This window comes from Fukomys damarensis, unplaced genomic scaffold (assembly GCF_012274545.1).
Source record: "Fukomys damarensis isolate Sample0158 unplaced genomic scaffold, DMR_v1.0_HiC HiC_scaffold_33, whole genome shotgun sequence".
NCBI lineage: Eukaryota > Metazoa > Chordata > Mammalia > Rodentia > Bathyergidae > Fukomys > Fukomys damarensis.
This window is the reverse complement of record NW_022900945.1, coordinates 1,143,199-1,165,329: the sequence shown is the minus strand read 5'-3', so window position 1 is coordinate 1,165,329 and position 22,131 is coordinate 1,143,199. Positions and strand designations below refer to the sequence as shown.

Here is a 22,131-nt window from a genome sequence, read left to right as displayed (position 1 = left end):
ATATATATAGTCCATAAGCTTAGATTTCAAATTAAAATCACAAATATAATCGGGTATTTACTACATAATTTAAGGTGGGGTTACAAGACTGTCATTCTTTGGCCAAAGTCAATGCAACATTTGTATCAACCCCTTTCCTGTGGCACTGACACAGAACCCAGGGCTTCCACATGCTAGGCAATCATTCGACCACTGAGCTGCGCCCCGTCCTTTGTACAGGTGCCTCAGTGTGACGTGTTGTTCATGAATAACTCCACATGTCTACAAGCACCACAGCAACCACGCAGCTCACCTCCAGCTGAAAGACTGCAGCTGCAAACACCTGGAAGACTCCTTTCTACCCTCAGCTTGGAAACCCACGTCTGTGTCTTAAAACATAGGACATGGGTTTGCTTTCTGAGTTTGCTCGTGCATCACTATGGTGGTTTAGCTGATCGGTGTCAGCCTGATGGCTGGGAGTTAGGTAGGTGTTCGGAAGGCACACCTCCAGGTGTGTGGGTGGTCATAGGGTGGTCATAGAGACGTGGCTGTGGGTACCATCCATGGGCCCAAGCCCTCTCCTCCCTGGTGCTGTTCCCCTGCTCTGTTGCCTGGCCCTACTGAACTAGACCTAGAGCATCCTGCAAAAACCTCCTGTGTGGGATGGGGCTGTGGGAGGGTGATTAGATCATGGGCGCTGCACTTGTCAGTAGGTTCATCCCCTGATGAATCCACTGCTAAATGTGCTCTTAGAGGTGAGGTGTATGACTGGGGCCATGCCTTTGCAGAGTGGATCTCCTCCCTCAGCTCCTCTCTTCTTTCACTACTTCCTGGTTTCTAGGAGGCAAGCAGTTTTCCTCTGCCACTCCCTTCCACCATATTGTTTGTGCTTGGAACCAGCCAACAATGGACAGATCCCCTGAACTGTGAGTCAAATTAAACCTCTCCCAGCCGGGGATTTAGCTCAGTGGTTCTGCTGCCTGCCTCGCAAGCACAAGGACCTGAGTTCAACCCCCAGTAACAATAAATAAATAAATAAATTAATTAATTAAATCTCTCCTCTTATAGGTTGTGGGTGTTGGGTATTGTGTCCCCAAAACAGGAAAGCTGACAAATACAGAAAATTGGTATCAGAGTGTTGGGGCCATTGCCATGACACTATCTGACCATGCAATTTAAAAGCCCTTGGAACTGATCTGTGGGAGGACCTTGGAAAGGTTTGGAGATGCAGGCTAGAGAAGCTCAACATGCTTTAAGTTGAGCCTGATGGATGATTCTAGTTGGAGCTCAGAAGAACACAATGCTAATAGGAATGCAGGCAGTAAAGGCCAGGCTCACGGGATCTTAGCTGGGAATAAGGCTCTATTGGCAGCTAGATGAGAGGCCATGAGTGCTAAACTCTGGCAAAAAGTTTGCCTACATTTTCCCTGTGCCCTGAAACCTTGTGAGAGACTGAGCTTAAGGTAGTGGACTAATTGATCTGATGGAGGCAATCTCAAGGCAGACTAACATTCAGGCTCTGGCATGCATAGTGCTGGCTGCTTTTAGCTAGATTTACAGCGAAAATCACTAGCAAAATGTAAAGCTGGAAGATGTGAAAGGTTTGTAGTTTCCAACTTGTGAAGTTGGAGTCAGTGAGAACAGGGTTGCTGAAAAAACTAGCATTTAAAAAACCCAAGTACTTTGCATCCGGACAATGAGAAAGATGCCTTGAGGGCGTCTCAGGAACTGGCCAGTCCCTGCCCACCAAAGGCTCAAGGGTGCAAAACTGTGAACCTTTCTTTTGAAAAGAAAGCCCCAAAGTTTCTGCTCCTTTGAGCCACCCAGGGAAGAGCTCCTCTGAGTTCTGCTATCCAGGGACTTACAGGTTTCTGCAGCCATGGTCCAAGGAGCCTGGCTACTGCTCCTGCTGGCAATAGACCTAAGTGTCTTCAACACGATGTTTGTTTTACCAGCATGCAGCATTCGAGAGCTGTGGGGTCATGGAGGCTTCCACCCAGACTTTGAAGGAAGGCCTGGGAGTCCAGGAAGTGTGACCCCAGAAGTCACTGGGAGAAGCTGTGAGTGATGTGGCAAGTGTGGTGGCGATCTCAGGAAGTTAGAGGTGCTAGGAACATCGGACGTCTGTTGAGGAAAAGCACAGGCAGCGAGTGGAGCCAGCCCGAGAGAGGGCAGTGGGCTGCAACAGCAGTGCCTCAGGGATGGGGCTGCCCAAGGCCCTGCAGCTCACGTGTCACCACAGCTGCCTTGGGTGTTGGGCAGGGAGCTGTAGGATGTAACGTCTGCCCTGCTGGGCTTCAGTCATGTGTTGGCCCATTCCTTGCTAGCCCCGTATTTTTTCCTTTTGGAATGGGAATATTTACTCTGTGCCATTGTATGTTGAGGTGTTTAACTTTCTTTTTTATTTTTATAGGCACTCACACTAAGCACTTGCTTTGAGTCTCAGAGGAGACTTCGGACTTGGGCTTCTTAGCAATGCTGGAACTGTTAAGACGTTGGTGACTCTTAGAGGTGGACTCAATACCTTTGCATAATGAGATGGGCATGAGCCTTTTGGGGGCCAGGGGCAGTATGTTATGGTTTAGATCTAGAGGTCCCCTGGGGCTTCTCTGCTCAGAGGTGGGCTTTTGGAAGTGTTGAGCCACAAGGGTGCCATGCACATCAGTGCATGCATTCAGAGCTGTGGTGCTGTAGGAGGTAGGGCCTGGTCCGAGGGGCAGATCTCAGGGGCTGACCTGGGGGCAGACTCCCTCCTAGCTCCTCCTTCTCTCCTGGCTTCCTGGCTGCCATGAGGTGAGCAGCTTCTCCTCCCCTCTGGTGTCCAGTTTCTGCCTTGGAGCCCACCAACCATGGACTAAAACCATGAGCCAAAGTAAATCTCTCCTCCTTGAAGTCATGGGTGTTGGTACAGTGTCTCAGTAATGGGAAACCCAGCCCTAAGAGCAGGATGCTAACTGTTTCCTCATGTTTGACTCTGGATATGCTGAACTTTGTTTATAGTTGCAAGTCAATCTTCAGAGAGTGTTAGTATAACCCCTGTCCCTGTAACTCCTGTCTGAAAGTCTCTTGAATAGGATTTATGTTTCTCTGGTGCTTAAGGTCAGTAAGTGTGCCCCCAGCTACTCCGAGTTCCCAAAGCCACAAAACACTTGCTATCAAATTGAGTACATCCACTGACTATTGAAATATAACTGACTGAGTTTGGAAAGTCTCTCAGGGCTTCCCTTGTGATCACCACAGATAAGGTCAGCGGATGAGCAAGACAGAAGTCTGGAGTCATGGTGCACATCTTCCAGGGTTGCTGTGAGCATGGGCATGGGTTAAGGTCCAGTCCCTGCTCGGGTGCGAGGGACGGGCATCACAGCTGCTGTTTCTACAACCTCTCAGCCCTCACATATTTTCTCCGTAACTGACTCTGCCTATCTCCTCCCTCCTGAGCCTCACTTCTATAGCTAATTGCAACCCCACCCACCCTTGCTCGGCCCTTAATCACGTGGGCCTGTTCTTTCCCCATCTTACCAGGTGGCGAAGCCGCTGTCAGTGGATACGTCCGTCTGTCCACCCTCCCGACTGCTCATGGCCTCTCCGTAGGGCTGCCTGGCGACCCTACTGCATGTTCACAATTCATTCACTGCCCCGCTGTCCTCGCCAGCTATTTCATGCCTTCTCCTCACTCATGCTGAGCGCACGCCTGGCTTCCAGCGTGGCTGAGGGGCGGGCGCACTCGTGCCAACTGCACGTGGCCCACCTCCTTGCACGGCCGCCGCGTCTGCTGCTCTCCTCCTGGGCCACCCTGGCAAGACCAGCTCTAGTGTTTTTAGAAATTTAAGTCAGATTGTATCACTATTTGCTGAAGAACTTAGCATCATATTTAGAGAAATGGTCGAAGTCCTTACAACAGCACCCAAGACCCATCGAACGTGAAAGACAGTACCTCTGGGCTGGCGAATCCTCCCAGGGTCTGCACTCTGCTTCCAGGCCTTTACTCGTTGTCACTGTCGCCTGTCACTCAGGACGGGCCAGGTCATGCCGCAGCAGCAAGCAGGTCCGGAGCGTCAGGAGTTTGGACCGAGTCCCGCACAGGTCCAGTTCTGCTCTCCTTGACATCATGGCGAAAGCTGCTGTCCGGCATCACCACGGCGACGGCGGAAGAGCACAGTCGCTTGCCCGCTCCCGACTTTGGCCAAGCGGAGTCCATCACTCCCCCACACCCCGACGGCACAGCCCGGCCCTGCCGCTCTAATCCCGAGTTAGCCCTGGGCAGAAAGACAGGAAGGGTGCTGCACTGTGACGGCCACACGGCCCTAACTGGAGGCTGCTCAGCCATGCTGTCCATCCACAGGCTTCCCCACCGCCGTCCAGGGCCTTGGCTTCGTGCCTCTCATGTCCCGCATTCACTCTACCCTCAGTCGCCGTCTCCGTGCGGTACAGATGCACCGTGCTCCTGCTCTTCCCATTTGTTCTGCACCCTTCGCTGTTAGGATGTGAACTCCAGGGCCCAGGGCTGCGCCTCTCCTCCAGTGCTATGTGCTCAGCGCCTACAGCAGTGACTGCCACACGGAGGCTACAGCCGGACGGTGCCTGCTGACTGGGAGAACGGATGGCGAGGACGCACAGTAATCCACGTGCAGTGTGCCACGGGGCAGTTGACCAGGCTGGGATTTGGCTGGAACCAACGCTAATCCGACTCGTTCGAGAGAGTTTCTAGTGCAGGCCTCTCGTGCCGGCTCCGAACCTCGAGGTGCCCATCCGGTCCCCAAACATACCAGACACCAGGCACGTGCTCTCTGGCACTTTTCCAGCAGGAGCAGAAGCTGCTTGGCTTCCATGGAGATGAGTTATAATCCATCTTTGGCTGAGATCCTGCTGAGATCAAGGTGGTTTCCCATCCAGAAGGACGAGAGGTCTCACGCAGAAGTGCATTTTCCGGCTCCCCTACCTGAAACCTTGCCAGTCATCCAGCATACATTGCCCCAGGAAGCAGCGTTCCCACAGCACGGAAGCCTCAGCACCGTTACTGGACACATTTTCCTCAGCTCCAGGTCAGCCTGTCTGAGTCCTGGGCTTCATCAGTGGAACAAACTGCGTGTATCTCCTCCGTCATTAAACGGTGCTCCACAGGCTCCGCCTTCCTCAAAAGGTCGTGTGGAAATTGTTACCCAGCACAGAGGCAGCCGTCCTGGGGTGGGTTGTGGGTGACCCCCAACTTCTTAAGGCAAATGAGCATGTAAATGTCTAACTCAAGGCCACCTGGCCTCTCCACCGAGAAACACCATTGCTGAGCGATTTCCCCGTTTACTCAGTGACTTCCTGATGCATTGTGAGACAAGGTCTGCTGTGTTGCCCTGGCTGACCTCAAACTCTTGACCCTCCTGCCTCCATCTTCCGAGCAGCCAGGTGTGTGTGTGTCCCTGGGCCTAACTTACCAGGATTGTTTTACACCATGTCCAGGTGTGGAAAAGTTTTGAGGGGGCAGTGAGTAATCTGCACAAAATGACACAGCCTCCTAGGAGAATTCCAGGAGAAACTCCAGAGTGTTGTCTTCCCCTTGCCTGGTTGTTTTCCTGTGCTTCTGAGCCCGTTTTTGTAGCTTCCTGCTGCCTATGGGGAATGCTCTCCACTGCCTGGCGCCCGCTGTGGACCCTACCATTCTCCACCCACACCCCATGGGTCCTCTGTGTGTCCCCCAGGCTCTGCTGCTTTTAGCCACGAGCCACACTGCCAGCTCCTCTTCCCTCAGGCCTTGATGTCCATGCCTCTGACACCAGCAGCCCCCGTGCAGGCTCAGACCCACATGCCCAGCCTGGGCGGCCCAGTCTGTGACAGTCCTGGCCGCGAGGAAGGACAGGGCAGCCCAAGAAAACCTCTTCTGACTGACCCAGGTTGGAACCTAGCCCTGCGGTGGTGTGGTGTAAACGGGACAGTACAGAGACCTTTACCAGGGCTGCTGGCCTGATGGTTTTAGCCTCGCCCTGACCAGAGCAAACTGGTTCACTCCAGTACCTGGGTTTTCTCCTCCATTGCTCAGTCCCTGCTGCTGCCCACCTGTCACCAACCCTCCTGTCCTGTCTGCTTGAGTCCATTCATGCGGTGCTGCACATCACGGCAGGTAAACCTCACATTCTCACTGTCGAACTGGTTTCTTAAGTGCCGATGTGGGTACCTATCATCTTAGCTTGCTCTCTGAGTCGTGGCCCTTCTCGGCTGTGGTGCTGTCTGTGTCCTGTTATCCAGTGCCACACACATCTCTAAAATTGGGCCACAAGGCTGGCGCAAGAAGATCCATGTGAGAGTTTGCTGACACCGGGCATTTTCATAGAATTCCCTATATCTAAGTCAAGTCACTTAATTAAAAACAGTAATGAATTTTAAGTGGTATTCTGTGTTTTTAGTGAACTCAGCCAGTTCCTTGTAGTCACTGACTTTTTTCCTACAAAAGATGTTTTAGTAATCAATTCTAAAATTTCTTGGAAAGTTTTCTAAGTCTTAGAAGGGGACACACACACTCCTGGATGGGGCTCGAGGGCAGGAGAGCAGGATCCTGCCGCCTTCCGGGTCTTCGTCCTCTCGCCCTCTCTGGTGTTTCCTGAGGTGAGTGTTATTATTCACTTTACAATCAGCAAGCAAGAGCAGCGAAGTTCGGACAGAATTCACTCTCCTTTCTGTTTGCCTCTCATCACAGAGAATCTGAGGAGTAGTAAAGCAGAGCACAGCACCGCGGATCCCCAGGCACCCGGGGGCCACCCAGCTGGAACAGTGAGCGACCCCGGCGTCTGCCTCACTGGTGCCCTGTCTCCTTTCACTCCCTCCGCCCTACATGGCTTTGAAGCAAATCCCAGACCTCGTATCATCTCGTTCTGGAACACTTCATGCATGGCAAAAACTAAAAGCTACTTTTATGTGGCTCTTCTGTTACAGCCCAAGTCAGTCACTAAATATTAATAACTTTTCCTCATAAAAATTAAAAATGGAGAAAAGCTGAAGGCAAAATATGAAGATCACCCACCGCTTGATTTTCTAGGAAGAGCGACTGCTGTGGCCTGGGTATTTTGGTCTCCCCAGAAGTCCTGTGCTGAGCCTGGCTCCCATTTGGAGGGCCCCTGGGAGCGACTGGGCTGTGAGGCAGGGCCCTGGGGAACAGGAAGTGCGACTCTGCCCCCAGCCCTGGGGTCCGCGCCTGCTGGTTGTGAGCACCTCATCCTGGCATTCTGTGCAGCCCTAAGAAGGTGACAGCCGACACACCTGTTCTCTCTCAGCGCGGTTCCTCTGTTCCAAATATGAGGCTGTATTTTTCTCTTGTTACAAGCCGAGCATTTTCCCCTTTCACGGCACTCCACGGTCTCGGGTGCGGGGCTCCTCCGTCCTCCTTCCCGCTGGCCCCTTAGTTGTTGTGGGAGACTTGAACTTCATTCCATGCGGCCGTGGTGGCCGGCACTTGGCCAGCATGTGGCAGTTACTGCTCATCAGTGTCCCTGACTGGACCAGTTGCACGGGGACAGGGCCTGTTCAATTTGTTTCTGTATCTGGAGTTTACTTATGCTATTATAAAAAACAGTCTGGCAGAGCTCATTACTGTGAGGCAGCATCCCGCAGCATTCGCTTTTCAAGGGTCTGGGGAGAAATCTTCTTACCTCCCAGGGCAGCAAGACCATCGACCTGTGAACCGCGGTGCTCGCTTTGCAGGTGTCAGGAGCAGCTGAAATATGACTTCGTGTGTCCATTTGGCTTTGGTCATGAGCTCGCTCGTAGATGAAGCCGTGGTCCTGTTTTGGGGAAGCATCTGCAGTTTTCACAGCCTCCTTGCTCACACTGTGCTGCTCTGCATTCACCCCAAGTTCTTCCCATTTGAAAAAAGCCACATGTTGCCAAGATGGAACCATGTTCGATGTATTGATTCACGAGTCTTCTCCTTCTTCCATGTAGGTAGCTTGCGAACTGTGTCCACCTGCTCAGGCGTTGTGCAGCGATGGATCCTCCTTTTCTGGATTAATTTGTAAGTGTCCAAAGCTTTCAGAAAGGTGAGCTTGGGTCCTGGGTGGAGAAAAAGGGCATCTGAGGGAGGCCTGGCAAGAAGAGGAATTCTCCCAGGCAGACAAGAGTCTGAGAATCTCTGCAGATCCGCAGATTTGAAGAAGGCGAAGGCAAGCAGAGCTCCAGAGAAACGGCCTTCTTGGCCGAGCAGGGAGCCGGCCTGGGTGGGCCCAGGAGCAGCACGGGCTGCGTGGGTCTTGTGCCCGGCTCCTCAGGACCTCGATGTGGAAGATCCAGCAGGTTTTGTGTTCACGTGAAGGTGGGGCCTCAGGAACAATGGAAGCTGGGTGTGACTGTGCTTGGATAAAAATGATGCCCGAGTTACAGAAAACAGAAGAAACATACTATTTCTGAGATGTGCAACTTTTCAAACGAGGACTCACATATACTGCAGTACTTACTGGATTTGTGAAGCTGCCCAAATCCTCTTGGAAATCAGATGGACTATAAATAAACAGGAGAAAATTGTCATTGTCACGGAGAGAATGTGTGGATTTTGAAGGCAGATCATTAGCATCTTGTAATTTTCCCTTGGTTTCTCCAGTCGCATCCCAGCTGTCTGGGCAGTGCCTGCCTTGCCAGCCTCGGGCTGCCAGGGCCAGGGCTGCCTTCTGCAGGTTGCTCCCTTCCCTGCTGACGTTCTCCACGGCGTCCATCTGACTGCGGGATGAATCTGCCTCCACAAAGCCCTGCCATTTGCTTATCTACCTTTACAAAGTCCCCCACTCCCACCTCATCTCGAGTGACACTGTCCATCTGCTGTTCCACGGAAGCACTAGCTTCTTGTCCTCTGGTTTTTGCTGTTACAATCCTTTCAGGGACCAGTGCCTCCTCATTCTCTCTTCCCAGGCATCTCCGTCGTCCAGGCAGCCTTTTCCAGCCTTCCCACTTCACGCGGCTGGACCTGCTGTTCCTGCTGTGTGGTGTCCATGGAGCCCACAGCTACATGGGATCCAAACTGCACATATCACGAGAAGCAAGAACACGCAAACTTGTTTACAGTCATGCTGGTGGCATCTGAAAACATACATGTGCAGAGTAAAATGGGAGCAGGAAGTCATTTCAAGGAGGGTCATTGGCAAGTTGAGAGGAAATAAGGAAATCTCCAACTGTGGCCCACAGTTGGTGGTAGGGCCTGAGGTCAGAGTGGTTTGGAGACTGTGTGAGGATGAGCTCCATCACGGCCCAGCCAGAGGCCACTTATTTCTGCCCTGGCAGCCCATTCCTGTTTCCCTCCTAATAATGAAAAGACCTCCCCTGGTTCAGCTAGTCATAGCCACCCAGCCAAATGGTCCCTTTCCCTAGCCTCCCTTGCAGCTAGGTTTAGTCACATGTCCAACATCAGCCAGTAGGAAATCAGTGGAGTGACAGTGGGAACTTCCACGCCATTCCTTTGAAGGCAAATTTGCTAACTCTGACTTTCCCTAGCCCCCCATGGTAGGTTGAAATGCAGATGTAGATGAGGAAGCCTGGATTCCTAAGTGCCCAGCCAGACTAGAGCACCCACCTTGCTCAGTTCTGTTAGTGGAGAGTAAGGCAGTGCTTCGCTGAGTTAGGCTAAGGCGATCATGTCAGTCAGACTGTTTTACAGTATTCCACCTTGAAAGAGGCTGTGGGCAGGGCAACTCAGGGTAGAGGGAATCATGCCAGAGTGTAGGTCCACAGCAGTATGCTGCCCCATGAGTCCTGTGAGTTCACTCTGTGCCACGAAAGAGTCAGATCTGCTGCTGCACACAACCATTGACTGCTGTGGAAGGAAGGACCAAAGAACTCCTCTTAAATAGAATTCTGCTTCCCCTTTCTTACCTGTTTCTAAGGCTCAGAAACACAGAAGGAAGGGAAAACCAGGTGAGGAGAAAGAAAAGCAAAAAAGGAAAAGAAAAAGAAAAAAAGAAAAGAAAAATCACTCTCTGTCCCATGGTGAACCATAAATCTCCTGTGTGGGGACAGAGACAATGAAGTTGGCTTTAAACTAGGGCAACTGTACTGTACTAGATATCTTTATATCTGAAAATGACTGTAAAGTTTTACCAAAAATATCTTTTTAAGTGAGATTTACTACAGCATTTTAGGGGAAGTCACTAGAAGAAATATTTTTCATGTTTGAACTCTAGAGTCTACATCATTCAATAAACTGTCTAAAACCTTCAAAACAAAAACAAACTTCCCCTCCTTGAATGAGAATTCCAGCTTTCTCCTCCCCTAATTTGGTTGTGGTTTTCTGGGTTATGGGAAAACAAAACAAAACAAATCAAAAACAGTAAGGGAAAGAGAGAGAGTTTGGGTTGGTCGGGGTAGGGGAAACTACGGCCTAGGCTGTCGGGGCCATGAAGAGCCAAAGACAGATTCATGGTGGCATTGGGGCCATTGTGGAGCACTGCAGATAGGAGGGCCACCGCTTCTCTGCCACAGTGCTGCCCCTGGCTCTGTGGGTTGAGCTCCAAAGGGTCACTTGCTGGCCTTCTGTCCTTTGTTCACATCCTCCCAGGACAGCTGGCAAAACAGCTGGCTGGTACATTTGGGCAGAATTCAGTGTGTGGTCAGCACTATAGGTCCTCACTTGTCCTCCTGAGAGTTACCCTTGCCATCTCACCCCTCTTTGGTGGCCCCTAGGGGATTGGGGGGCTCAGGGCTGCCCTAGACTGGGAGGCCAAGTCACCTGACACTGGCAGCAGGAGGCTCTGTGCCTCTGGTGTGTGCATCCTGCAGCCTGGCTTCCTTCAGCACTGAGGGTGACGATCTGCTTCACCGTCACTGCTTTCTGTGTGTTGTTTCTCCACGGGCTCTGAACCTGTATGGAAGAAAGGGCTGATGGTACTGACCCAGCCAGGGCGCACTGAAATCAGTTGCTCTAGACAGCAGAAACCAGAGCCAGAAGACATTCCAACTGCACCCTGGAACCCGAGAGATGGGGCAGGGACAGGATGACTATGTCGTGTGGTAACTGGGGGCTCATCACAGAGCGGATCGATCTAGGGGCAGACTGCCACAGTCGCTCACACCCAGCCCAGGCGTGGAGGCCATTCAGGGTGCAGTTATGGTGAGTGCTTAAAGACATCCTGTTAGGTGAGCGGCCTGCACCCTGCGAGGCCTTCCAGAGAGTCACTGACGCCCCACCAGGTGTTTCACAGGGCTCGTGGGAGAGGTCACCTGACACCCAATAAGTTTATCGTCTAATGCAATTTAATGAACTGTCAACTTTTCTTCCTGGCATGAAAACCATATTTTCCTCAGAGGTTTCTACTCAAATTCTTTCCAATTTTACCCTTGTTGCTTTATTGATTCTGCAGTCTGCTTGGGAAGCTGAGGCTAGTTTTATTTAAAGAAACGCACCAGTAAATCCAGCTGACCCGCTGAAATCCAGCTGAAGAGCCGAAGCTCCTCAAGGCTGCAGTGTGGGAGATGATCACAAACTGGTGTGAAGAGAGACGGAGACTCAGGTGTGGGCGTCACTCCCTTGGCTTTGTTGTTTGCTTTCCTGGGGGTAGAAAAGCCTGAGTTTAGCACAGTTCTGGTCCAAACTAAGCGGGTTATGGTGCAAGAGTTCCCGTCACTACACAGCTAACAAGGACCAGGTTGGCTGCGGTTGAGTTCCGTTTGCCATGCTGCGGGCTACGTGTTTATAAGTGGGGCGCAATTTGGTCTTAATTGGGGTCACTTGGGGCCTTTGGGCGGAGCAGCACGGTCACTCCGCTTCGCTTCTGTGTTTCCTCATCAGTCATTTCTCACGCTGAAGGGCAGCAAGCAAGATGAGGCCAGACAGGCGTTCGCCTTGGGCCAAGCGGCTTCCAGAGCTCATGGCAGTGGATGACCCAAGGTGTCGACAGTGATTTCTCCGAATTTGCAGAGCTCTGCTCCCAGGAGGAGGCAGCAGCGGTGGTGGGACCAGGTGTGTGAGCCCAGCACCACCCAGCACTCGCCCCTGGGCTTCAGGTAGGCACCCTGTGCTCCTGTCTGTCCCCAAAGTGTCTCTGTTGACGGAGGTTGAGTCCCCGAGGTCGTGGTTTTCAGAGGTGGGACCTTCGCGGTTACTGGTGAGGAGGCTCTGCCCTGGGGATGGGTCCCAGTGCAAGGACACAAGCTCAGCCCCTCGCCCTCCTGTCCTTCCTGTTTCCACTGTGGGCAACCCACCAGAGGCCTCACGGGGCCACAGTCCTGACCCTGGACGCCCTGCCCAGGAGAAGTGAGTGTGGGAAGTGTACCGTGGGCCCTCAAGTTACCACTGGCCCAGCAGACGAACAACGTGTGTTGATTAGGTTAATGGAAGATTCGCCTACTTCTTGTTATCGGGTGTACCCAGGGAAACATCCAGATCCCAGCTGTACTGACTTACAATCAACCTGCGTTCCAACCAGCCCTGGGGACCCATTTAAGTCTGTAAGTCAAGGTCCATGGTATTTTCTTTACAAATTACCCAGCATGGTGTCCCATTGCAGCAGTACGGCATGGGTGGAGCAGACCCTCAGCCTTTCCGAGCCTCGACTTTTTCATAGGCAGAACAGGCCGAGAATGCGTCACCCAACTGCTCAAGAAACACACCAAGAGTCAAAAAGGGGTCGCAGCCATTGAAAAGCATCAGCTCAGCAGAGGAAACCACCAACAGGGTGAAGAGACAACAGAATGGGAAAGTGGTGGAGGACTAGTATCTAGAATATAGTACATAAAGAACTAAAAAACTAGACCCTGAAATAAAAGAGCCAATCAAAAATGGGCAGCTGAAATAAATAGGTAGTCAATAAATACTTGAAAAAAATGCTCACCATCTCTGGCCATTAGAGAAATGTAAATTAAAACAACACTGAGATTCCATCTTACTCCAGAAAGAATGGGAATCATCAAGAAATCAAAACAAATGCTGGTGAGGCCGTGGGGAAAAGAAGCCCTTGAAAAGCGACGGTGAGAATGTGAACTAGTCACCCATAGGAAATCAGTGTGGAGAGTCCTTAAAAATTAGAAATTCCACTTGACCCAGCTATTGCCCTTCTAGGTGTCTTCCCAGAAGGGTTAACGATATCATACTACAGTGATCCGTGCACAACCGTGTTCATAACAGCGCAACTCGTCATAGCTAAATCTCAGAAGCAGCCTGTGTGTCCATCAGTGGACGAGTGGACAAAGAAGATGTCATCTTCATATACAGCAGAGCACTACCGTAAGGATAAACTCGAGTCATCAGTCAGAAGACGGGTGCACCTTGAGCCATAATGGTAAGTGAAGCAAATCAGAGGCACGAGCTTCAATACCTCATGGTTTCTTTTATATGAGAAACCCAAAGCATAGATAATTTAAAGAGCAAAATAAAAGATAGAGAACAGGAAAGAGAGAGAGAGATCTTTTGCAAAAGGGAAGGTCTCTGGGGATGGAGGGGAAGGGGAGGGGAGGGGAAGGAAAAAGAAGCTGTCTCCTCCCACTCCTCACAATGAACACGATCCTCGCACCGTAAACACAGACTCATGGAATTTAAAAATTAAAAAATATGTCAGCCACAGACTTAATGCGATCATGAATGTAGTTCCACTAAAAGATCTGAAGCACTAGGCATCCAAAACTGGGGCACAGTGACTGGTAAGAGACCACTCACAGACGATCCAAGAGGAGATGGATGCTTTGGAAATGTCACATTTTGAAAACATGGTGCTTGTGAAGTAGGGAGATCCCAAGGCCTCCCCTGGAGAGAGGGAGGAGGTAAGTGTGCCACGCTGTGCACCTTCCAAGAGGTGTCACGGTCCGGCTGGAGAAGCGAGTCAGTAACCAGGCTGGGAGTCAGGGCCATTGGTCAGTGGGCAGCACCTTCCTCTTCCCCAGTGAGACAGGAAGTGAGTGGATAAGGCCTGTCCTGAGCCTACCTGAGGATGTGGGTTCAAGACGTGCCACATGGCGAATGGCAGCAGGAGCATCTGGGTAGCCTCTACCCTGAAAACAACTTAATTGGTGACGAATATGAATGGCAATCGTTTAAGTTTCTGAAAATTGTCCTAAGGGCATGCAGCACGTGGAGAAAGATTCCCCCGAGAAACCCTGGTAATTCTGGATCAGAGCGTGAGTCCAGGCCCGTCGCACCCTCAGGCATGGACGCCTGCACAGGTCTGGGGGCTCTGGGTCCTCCTTGCCTTGCCCGCTGTGCCTGCCCTGTGCTGGTTGAAGAGCCCCGCTGCGTGGCCCTAGAGAGCGAGTCTCCACCACACCGCCTCTGCCTCCTGAGACGGGACTCTGCTGGCCAGAGGACACGGTGCCTCCTGTCCCCACCTGGGCTGGCCCTGGTTGGTTCACATGCCCCTCAGTGGCACGGTGGTTGAGCCCATGATAGACCATCTCAGGATGAAGAGCCCACTGCACTGCCAGGGGCCAGTGTTGCTTGGAATGGGCAGGGACTCCATGCCTCAGCCACCGCTGAAAACGGTCCACGTCTCAGTGGAGAGCGATTCAGAGGAAGCTGGTGGTGCCCCTTTACAAGACGCTGGGCAGAGAGAACCAGAAGAGAGACAGCCAGGACCTTGGGGCTGTGGTCAGTTCCAGGTCAGGAGGGCTATGCCCAGGTGCTGGGCTGGGCTACTTGGGGTGGCGAGGGCAGGAAGGGGGCAACTGGAAGTGTCCTCCATACTGCATGCAGAGCTAGCGACACAGACAGACACCATTGGCACCAAAGGTTCTCACCGACGGAGCAATGAGTGGCCTGGACCAAGCAGACCAAGGTTAAAAGTGCCAGCTGATCCTCCCGGCTCTGCAGGGTACGAGAAGGAACCCAGGCTGGGCCTGGGGGACCCACTCTCACTGTGAGAGGAGCCGAGCCACCCGCTCATCCACTGGCAAAAGACAAAGAAATCCAGCTACTGAGGTGATGTCTCTCATGAGAGGGGGCTCATGCCAGCCCAGGGGAACCCTCAGGGGTCAGACCAGAGAGAACCCAAGGCAGGTCCCGGGGACCCTGGAGGTGCACGCCTCAGAGCCTGTGGACTTGGTGGCTCAGTCCAGGCAAATCGCTCAACAGACTCGAAGCAGAGTCCAGGGCTCAGCACTCGCAGTCTTTGTTAAACCCACGCTACAAGGCCCACACAGCTCCCCTGTGCCAGGGAGGGCGTCGCTCGGGGAAGCTGAGCTCTGCAGTCCGTGCCGTGTCACAGGTGAGCACGGGGCTGAAGCCTCGGTGTGCAGTGAGGGTTCCCGGGACCCAGCCAGCTCCACCTCACCGGTGGGGCTGCCTGCGGCATCAGCGGGCTTCTCTGGGCCTTAACTCTGTCACTTCTGGAGGTGCAGGTGGCACTAGCACCTCTCATGAGGGTTAGCATGATGAGAAGCGCACTTGGGGTCCGGGGCTGTCCGGCCTGTGCTCCCCGACAGCGGTGGGCAGCGCCAGCATCCCAGGAGCCCCGCGGAGGCCGTGCCTAGTTAATTCCTGTTTCACAGAAGTGGAGACTGAGGATCAGAGAGGCGGCCAAGTGGGAGCCTGTGGGCTGTTCGAGGGCAGCATCCGTCTCCACTGTGCCTTGAGCGGTGCAGGGGTCACTGTTGCTCAGCACTGACCATGGCACAGGGCCAGGGAGGGCCCCCTGCAGTGGACCCAGGTCGCCCCACGTGGAGGAGCCACAGAGCACTGTCAAGGGGACCCCAGCCTCTGTGGCGTTGACCTCCACCCGCTGGTTGCCCACGCCCGAGGGCAGTGTGGACGGTGGAGGACTGGGTGGGCGCGGCCTCACAGGCTGGAGGGAGTCCTGCAGCACAGCTGGGTAGGGAATAGCAGCAGTGGCGCAGGAGAGCTCCAGGGTCCCCAGAACGAGAGTGGTTCCTGTCGTGATTCGGCTTCATCACACGTAAGACTTACGTGGTCATTCTAAGCGCTGGTCTTGGTTTTCTACCCCAGCGCCTTGTCCCAGCCTCCTGCCGCCTCTCCACCCTGGGATCGAGGTTGCTCTGGGACTTCTCCTTGACCAAGGGTCAGTCCCGCTGATCCTGGACAGTGGGTGCCAGGGCAGGGGTGGGCGCTTTCCTGCCACAAGGGGCCTTCTCTGTGGGCTGCTTGAGCTCAGAAGGCACTGGTCGTCCTGGGGTGAGGCTTGCAGTCCAGCAAGCAGGTGTGGTGACAATGGAAGCAGCCAGCAGAGGGGCTGCGAGAACTCCCAGAAGTTTGCGCTGCCCTGAGGTGTCCCTGAGGGGCCCCAGCCGCGCACCACACCTGGGAGCAGAAGATGCCGGAACTGGGTAGCAGCTGTCTTCCAGGCTCCCAACACAGCGTGGAGCTCAGGAGACAGCTGGGATCCGGGGCGAGGTTGTGGTCACCTAGGCTTGAGGATGGCTCTAACTCACACGTGCATGGCTGCTTTCATTTCCCAGCTACCTGCAGACCAGATGGACGGGCAGCCAGAGAGAGAGCAGCACAGGAGGAGGCGCCCTGAGGGAGCACAGAGGACGTCTCCATCTGGGCAGAGGGGGGCATGGAAGAGCCACGCACGCCCGGCCACACATGTCAGAGTGCCTGCTACTCACTGGCCTCTTCCCGGAGCTGGGATTCGCTGGTGCAAATCCGATGCCTGGTCAGGCTGGCGTCCAGCGTGTTCCAGTTGCTATGAAAACCATGGCTGCATGGAGAATGAGACCCACGACTTACAGACATCGGGGTCACCTCGGGCTCCACCAGGTCTGGCTGGTTCTCTGCAGTGACAGCCGTGACCAGGCACCCACGCCCGTCACCCTTGCTGTGCATAGACTGCGACCGTCTTCATCCAGTGGGGCTGGGCTCCCTTGTTTGGCTTTGGTTTTGGTTTACCTTGAAGCCACTGTGGTGACCATGCAGCCTGTGTGCTGAGACTGTGGCCCTGCACTGTGCCCTTCCTCCTCCTGTGACCGCAGCCCCGTCCTTAGACTGAGCCCGGTGCCACCCTCCTCCAGAGCCACGCAGCAGGGTGGGGTGCAGCCGGTGAGGCCGGGTCTTCAGAGGACACAGGTGTGGCTGCCCAGTGAGCCCACAGGTCATGCTGGGCAGGCTGTGCCAGCCCGGACCCTGAGCTGGGCAAAGCTGCAGCAATGGACCCTCTTGCTGTTTGTGGTGCTGAGGACGGACCTAGGCCTAGATGTTCTGGGCACTCACGGAACCAGGCCAGGATGATTATGGACCTATCTGGTACCTGCAGACGCGCTGCCGAGGGAGCCGGCTCTCCCCAGGCCTGAGCTGTGCAGACTGCACTTCGGTGAAGCCGTGAGGAGGACAGTGGCCGAGGCACCCTGAGCCCGGGAAGCCGTCTGTCCCGCCATCACGTCCACAGAGCAAAGGGATCAGGACTCACAGGTAAGTTCGACCGGCGGTACTTTCTCCCTGGTCATGTCTAAAACCGGGGTGCACTGCACATGTGCCCCAGTCCGTGATGCCCGCATACGCCCCACACTGTCTACAGGGCTCCTACTGTGTCTGGGCTGCGACTGTCCCTCCCACCGCCAGGGCAAGGGCCCAGGAGGGGCACTGGCCTTGTTCGAGTGGACAGTGGGAGGGACAGGGAGGCCAGGGCAGGCTGGGGACCACAGCCGCCGTCTGGAGGGAAGTGGACACGGAGGAGGGAGCGGTTCCAAGCGGCACTCCGTTCTGCTCGCTGTGTGGGTGCTGGGCTCGCTGGGTCTCGGGTTGGGCTGTGTACCCCACAGGCTGCAGGGCTCCACTTGGGGCACTGCAGCTGGATCCCGCTTGGGGTCCCTCTGGGGCTGGGTGCCTGATGGCCAAACGGGACACCCCGAGTCAGTGTCGGGAGGTGGTGGCAGGGGCTTGGGTCACTTAGCGGGACATGAAAGGCTCTGTGAGATTGTGGGTGAGGGAGACCAGAGGGGTGACCACAGCTCTGGGGGACAGCTGGCGGATGGGCGGTACTGCCTTTCCCACAGAGAACAAAGGAGGGGGGCGGTCTGAGGAGCGGAGAGAGCAGACCCCTGGGGTGTGCACCGTCCACACGAGAAGGAGGCAAGTCTTCTGGGGTGGGACGGGACTTCTGTCTGTCGCCACTGGTAACTGGGGTGTAATCAGTGTCCAGGGAACGTCTGGCACCGGGAAGACAGCGATCACGGCAGCTTAACACGCGTGATGTACAGTGCTCTTCACACGCTGGGCACTGAGTTAAGACCTTGCTGGGTGGTGACTTTGTTTGCTTCTTGAGAGAATGGCCTCAGGGAGCCGGTGTTGGACCTGCCTCTCTTCCGAGTGAGGAGGCGGTGGTGCTGGGACGCGCAGCCCGGTGGCCTGGCTCCAGGCTGGTTCTCCATGCACTTGCTATTGTTTGGCTGATTTTTGTTCTAAGTAAGGGTGTCCCGCTCCTAGTAAGTGGTACAGAACAGGTTCTGCACACAAGAGATTCAGTTCCAGATGTTTCCAATCTTTTCCTCTCCAAGCACAGTGTGTGTGATGGGAGCCGGCCCAAATGTTGCCATCCTGTGAGGCCCTCCTATCTACCATCTCTCCCTCTGGGGCCAAGTTTGCCCTCCAGGGTCCCCAGGCTCAGGGCATTGCTATTAAAATTCGTACTGCGTGCCCAAGAATTTTAGCTTGCGAATCCTTCCTGAGGGCAGAGACTTGTGCTTTTGTGTCCTAAAATGACTTGCAGCAGGCACGGTGTAGAGTGAGAACGCGAAGAGCGTTTGCCGATGGGCGGAAGGAAAGGAGGGAGGAAAGCGGGGAAGAAGAGGAAGAATAAAGTACCAAGGAAAGGGGAAAGGAAGGGAGGAGAGAAGGAGAAGCGAGGGAAAGGAAGCACAGACTCGATGTCTGCTTCTACACTTGGCAAATGTGGTTTGCAGCCGAAGGCTCCGCCTCCTTGGGTCCTGGCCTGGCCGCGGAGCTCGCCAGGTGACGCCCATGTGCCTCGCTGCACTGGCCAGGACGCCAGTCCCTGTCTCTCCGGCAGCAGCAGCGGCACCTGGCACCGACCGTTTGGCAGCCCCCGGTTCCCATAGTGGGCAGAGGGCTCTCCCGGGCTGGAACAGGAATCCCCGGGAATCCTTTTCTCTCGGCCTCAGTTTCCTCTCGTGGACGTAGTGAGTGTGGGCTGCTCAGAGTGTCCGCCCTCAGCTTCCTCTCCCGAGGTCTGTGCCTCTCGGTCCTCCCTGCATTCACTTGGGAACAGGATCTGCTCCTGTCTCCTGGGTGTGGTTAGGGTTTTCGGAGTGTGGGATCCATCTCTCCATTGTGCAGGTGGTGAAGGGCAACAGCTGTAAAGTCTCACAGGGCTTCACTTTCTTCAATAAAAAGACAGTATTGCTCCACTTAACAAAGTTGCCCCATACCCTCTCTCCCCGAAGCCCGGCCTGTGGTCTCAGCGCTTCTTGCTTTCCATGGCGTGCACGTGATATGTGTTAGCTCAGGATCTGCTTTCAGTTGGGTCGCCTCAGATCGGGCGTTCTCTGAGAGTCATTAGTCACCCGTGTTGACAAGCACTTGTCAGGACGCCATCTCTCCTTTTGTTTACATGCAAGTGCCACAACTCAAATGATTTATTTATGCTTTAATTAAAATTTGTGGATGGACTAGTGATTTTCCGTAGTGACTTTTCTAATTTGTGGGCTCCAGGAAGAAAAAAATCAATAACCTGATACCATTTATGTTTTCATGGTGGCCTCGGGCATCTGCAGTGCAGGCTTTGCTCACCTGAGAGAGCCGTCCTCACTCGTAAATCTCCTGGGGGCTGGGCTCTGCACCTCAGTTGCTCCCCTCTGTGTCGGCCGTAGTAGATGTTTCGTGCTTTTGGTTGTCACGGTCTTCGTGGCAAGGCACAAGGCTCAAGGCTCAGATTAATATTGAAAGTAAATTGGTGGACTGAGTTTCACGATATTTGACCCAATCTGTAACTACTGCTCAGAATTTTAATAATTTAAGTCCATTGATTTTGCTTCCTGCCAATTGCTCTCCGTGTTGAAAATGTACCCCAGAAGGTCTTTGGAAAGAACAAACCCAAACGCCAAGCTTTTATGGGAACTTAATATATTCAGCATTGCAGCTACATAAATCTCCGTGAAATTGCACTGAGTTAATGCATTTACTGGTGCACACAATTCAGTGACTACTTTGTAACAGTCCAAATAAAGATAGATACAGCAGGTAGATATGGAGAAATAATGAGTTGATATTCCCATGTATATTAACAGGATGAGGTTATTGTCTCCACCAGGCTAGCACCCTAACTGGAAAGGAATTAATTAATTTTCAAGGTGTTGGGAATGGTTTTAATTGCTGTTTTTCAAAGTCCTAGGAAAATAAACAGTTTTGCATGTTCTGCCGAACTGTAACTCTCCTCCGGCAGGGAGGGTGGCAGTGTGTGGGGAGTGAGGGTGAGGACGTGGGGGCAGCATTCTGCTCCCGATGTGAGGTACAGTGCCAGGGACGAGCTCGCCTCCCCCAGAAGTCCCCCAGGACCCTGCACACAACGTGGCCCCCTCTCTTCCGCCCCTACCCAGTTTGCAGATCGCCAGGGGGGATACTGAAGTCAGGCTTTACATAGGCATCGGGGAAACATTGGCCATGTCCTCCGAGGAGGCCCTGTCCTTGCTGGCCTCGAGAGGACAGAGTGCGGTGCTCTCCTGGGTGCACAGCCCTGAGTCCATGCAGGCAGAATTCATGCCTCGGGATCGTTGACTTCCTGGCAACAGGAAGAACAGGAAGCTGTCTTCAGGTGAGCTGTGCCCATGTTCCGGCTGGTCTGGTGCTTCTGAATGTCTGTGGGGTCTTGTCCTGCCCCCAGCGTCTCTGTGCCCACGCTCACCTCTCCTCCCTCGGTCAGGAATGCAGAGCGTGGATCTGTCATTATTCACGTGCCAGATGACTGTGTACACAGAAAGTCTCAAAGAACTACATTAAACATAGTTGAGAAATTAATTTCGGAGTTCTCTGCGAAGTCAATACACAAAGTCAGTATATAAATATCAGTAGCTTTTTTATATACCAGAAGCAAATTGAACCATCATATTTCTAGGAACTGCTTGCCTGTAAGATTTATGCATAAATATAAGGAAAGAAGTTCAGCCCCAGTGTGCCGCGAAGTGCTGTGGGGAGTAGTCTGAGCTCTCCGGAGCAGAGCTGGTCCTCAGGGGGCGGAGTTGGCGTCAGGACTGTGTGGATGCCAGCCGGCCTCAGGGCGGGCACGAGGGCCACCCAGAACCTGGTCCGCTCACTCGTGTTGTTGCTTGGAACTTAGCAAAGTGATTTTCACACCCTCAGAAAACCGTAAATAACCAAGATAAGCTAAAGCAACTTTGAGGAACAAAGCTGGAGCATTTGCCTCACTGTGTTTCACAAGACAACTACACCTGGCCAGTTGCCCTGGAAACGGTGCATGCTCTGTAATCTTTGGTTAGAGAGCTCCCTGTGTATCTATTGTTTTAATTTTGCAATTGTATCATTCATGTCTTTTATAGACTTTGTACTTGTAGTTTTGGCCTATTCTGTAAGTTACCACAATTCCCCACAATGGAATACATTTAACAAAAGAACTGTGAGATGTATACTGAAAACTATAAGATAAAAGTGAAAGAAATGAAGATGAGCTACATAAACAAAGGCATTCCATGTTCCTGAGTTGGAAAACTTAATATCAAGTGATCTACACATTTAACACACTACAAATCAAATTATCAGATGCCCGTTTCCCCCCAGAAACTAACAAGCTAATTTTGAAATTTTCATGGAAATGTGAAAAACTCAACTAGTCAGAAAGATGTGCAAAGTTGGCAGACTCACACTTACTATGAAGCAGTGGTGGTTAGACAGCGGGGTATTGGCAAAAGGACAGGCCTGTAGGCCACAGGAATGGAAAGGAAAGTCCAGAGATAAATCCTTACATTCATGGCCCATTGATTTTCAACTATAGGGTCAACACAGTTCAATGAGGAAAGATAATCTTTTCAACAAATAGTGCTCGCACAACCAGGCATCCACAGCAAAAGAACAAAGTTAGACCCCTCTTATCACAGCATATGCAAAAATGAATCCAAAGTGCTTTCTAAACCTAAATGAGGGGCTAAAGAAAGCAGGAGAAGAAAGTAAAGTCTTGTGACTTTGCATTCATAGGTATATAAATAAAAGTGTAATAACAGAAAACAGATAAATTAAATACATTTCTCGAGAGAGTGTCTCACTGTGTAGTTCACGCTGGGCTT

At 53.0% G+C, this 22,131-nt stretch overlaps 1 long non-coding RNA gene across 1 annotated transcript in view; it reads left to right on the top strand.

Annotated features, from left to right (window-relative positions):
- Nucleotides 1-2,831: 2,831 nt before the first annotated feature.
- LOC104848852 overlaps nucleotides 2,832-22,131 on the top strand; it is a 63,477-nt gene continuing 44,177 nt past the window's right edge. The window contains exons 1-7 of the long non-coding RNA XR_004515022.1: nucleotides 2,832-5,861; nucleotides 6,008-6,570; nucleotides 6,662-7,205; nucleotides 7,903-7,972; nucleotides 11,301-11,450; nucleotides 11,729-11,943; nucleotides 16,339-17,290. This is a non-coding gene — a long non-coding RNA (uncharacterized LOC104848852). The remainder of the gene's footprint in view (nucleotides 5,862-6,007; nucleotides 6,571-6,661; nucleotides 7,206-7,902; nucleotides 7,973-11,300; nucleotides 11,451-11,728; nucleotides 11,944-16,338; nucleotides 17,291-22,131) is intronic.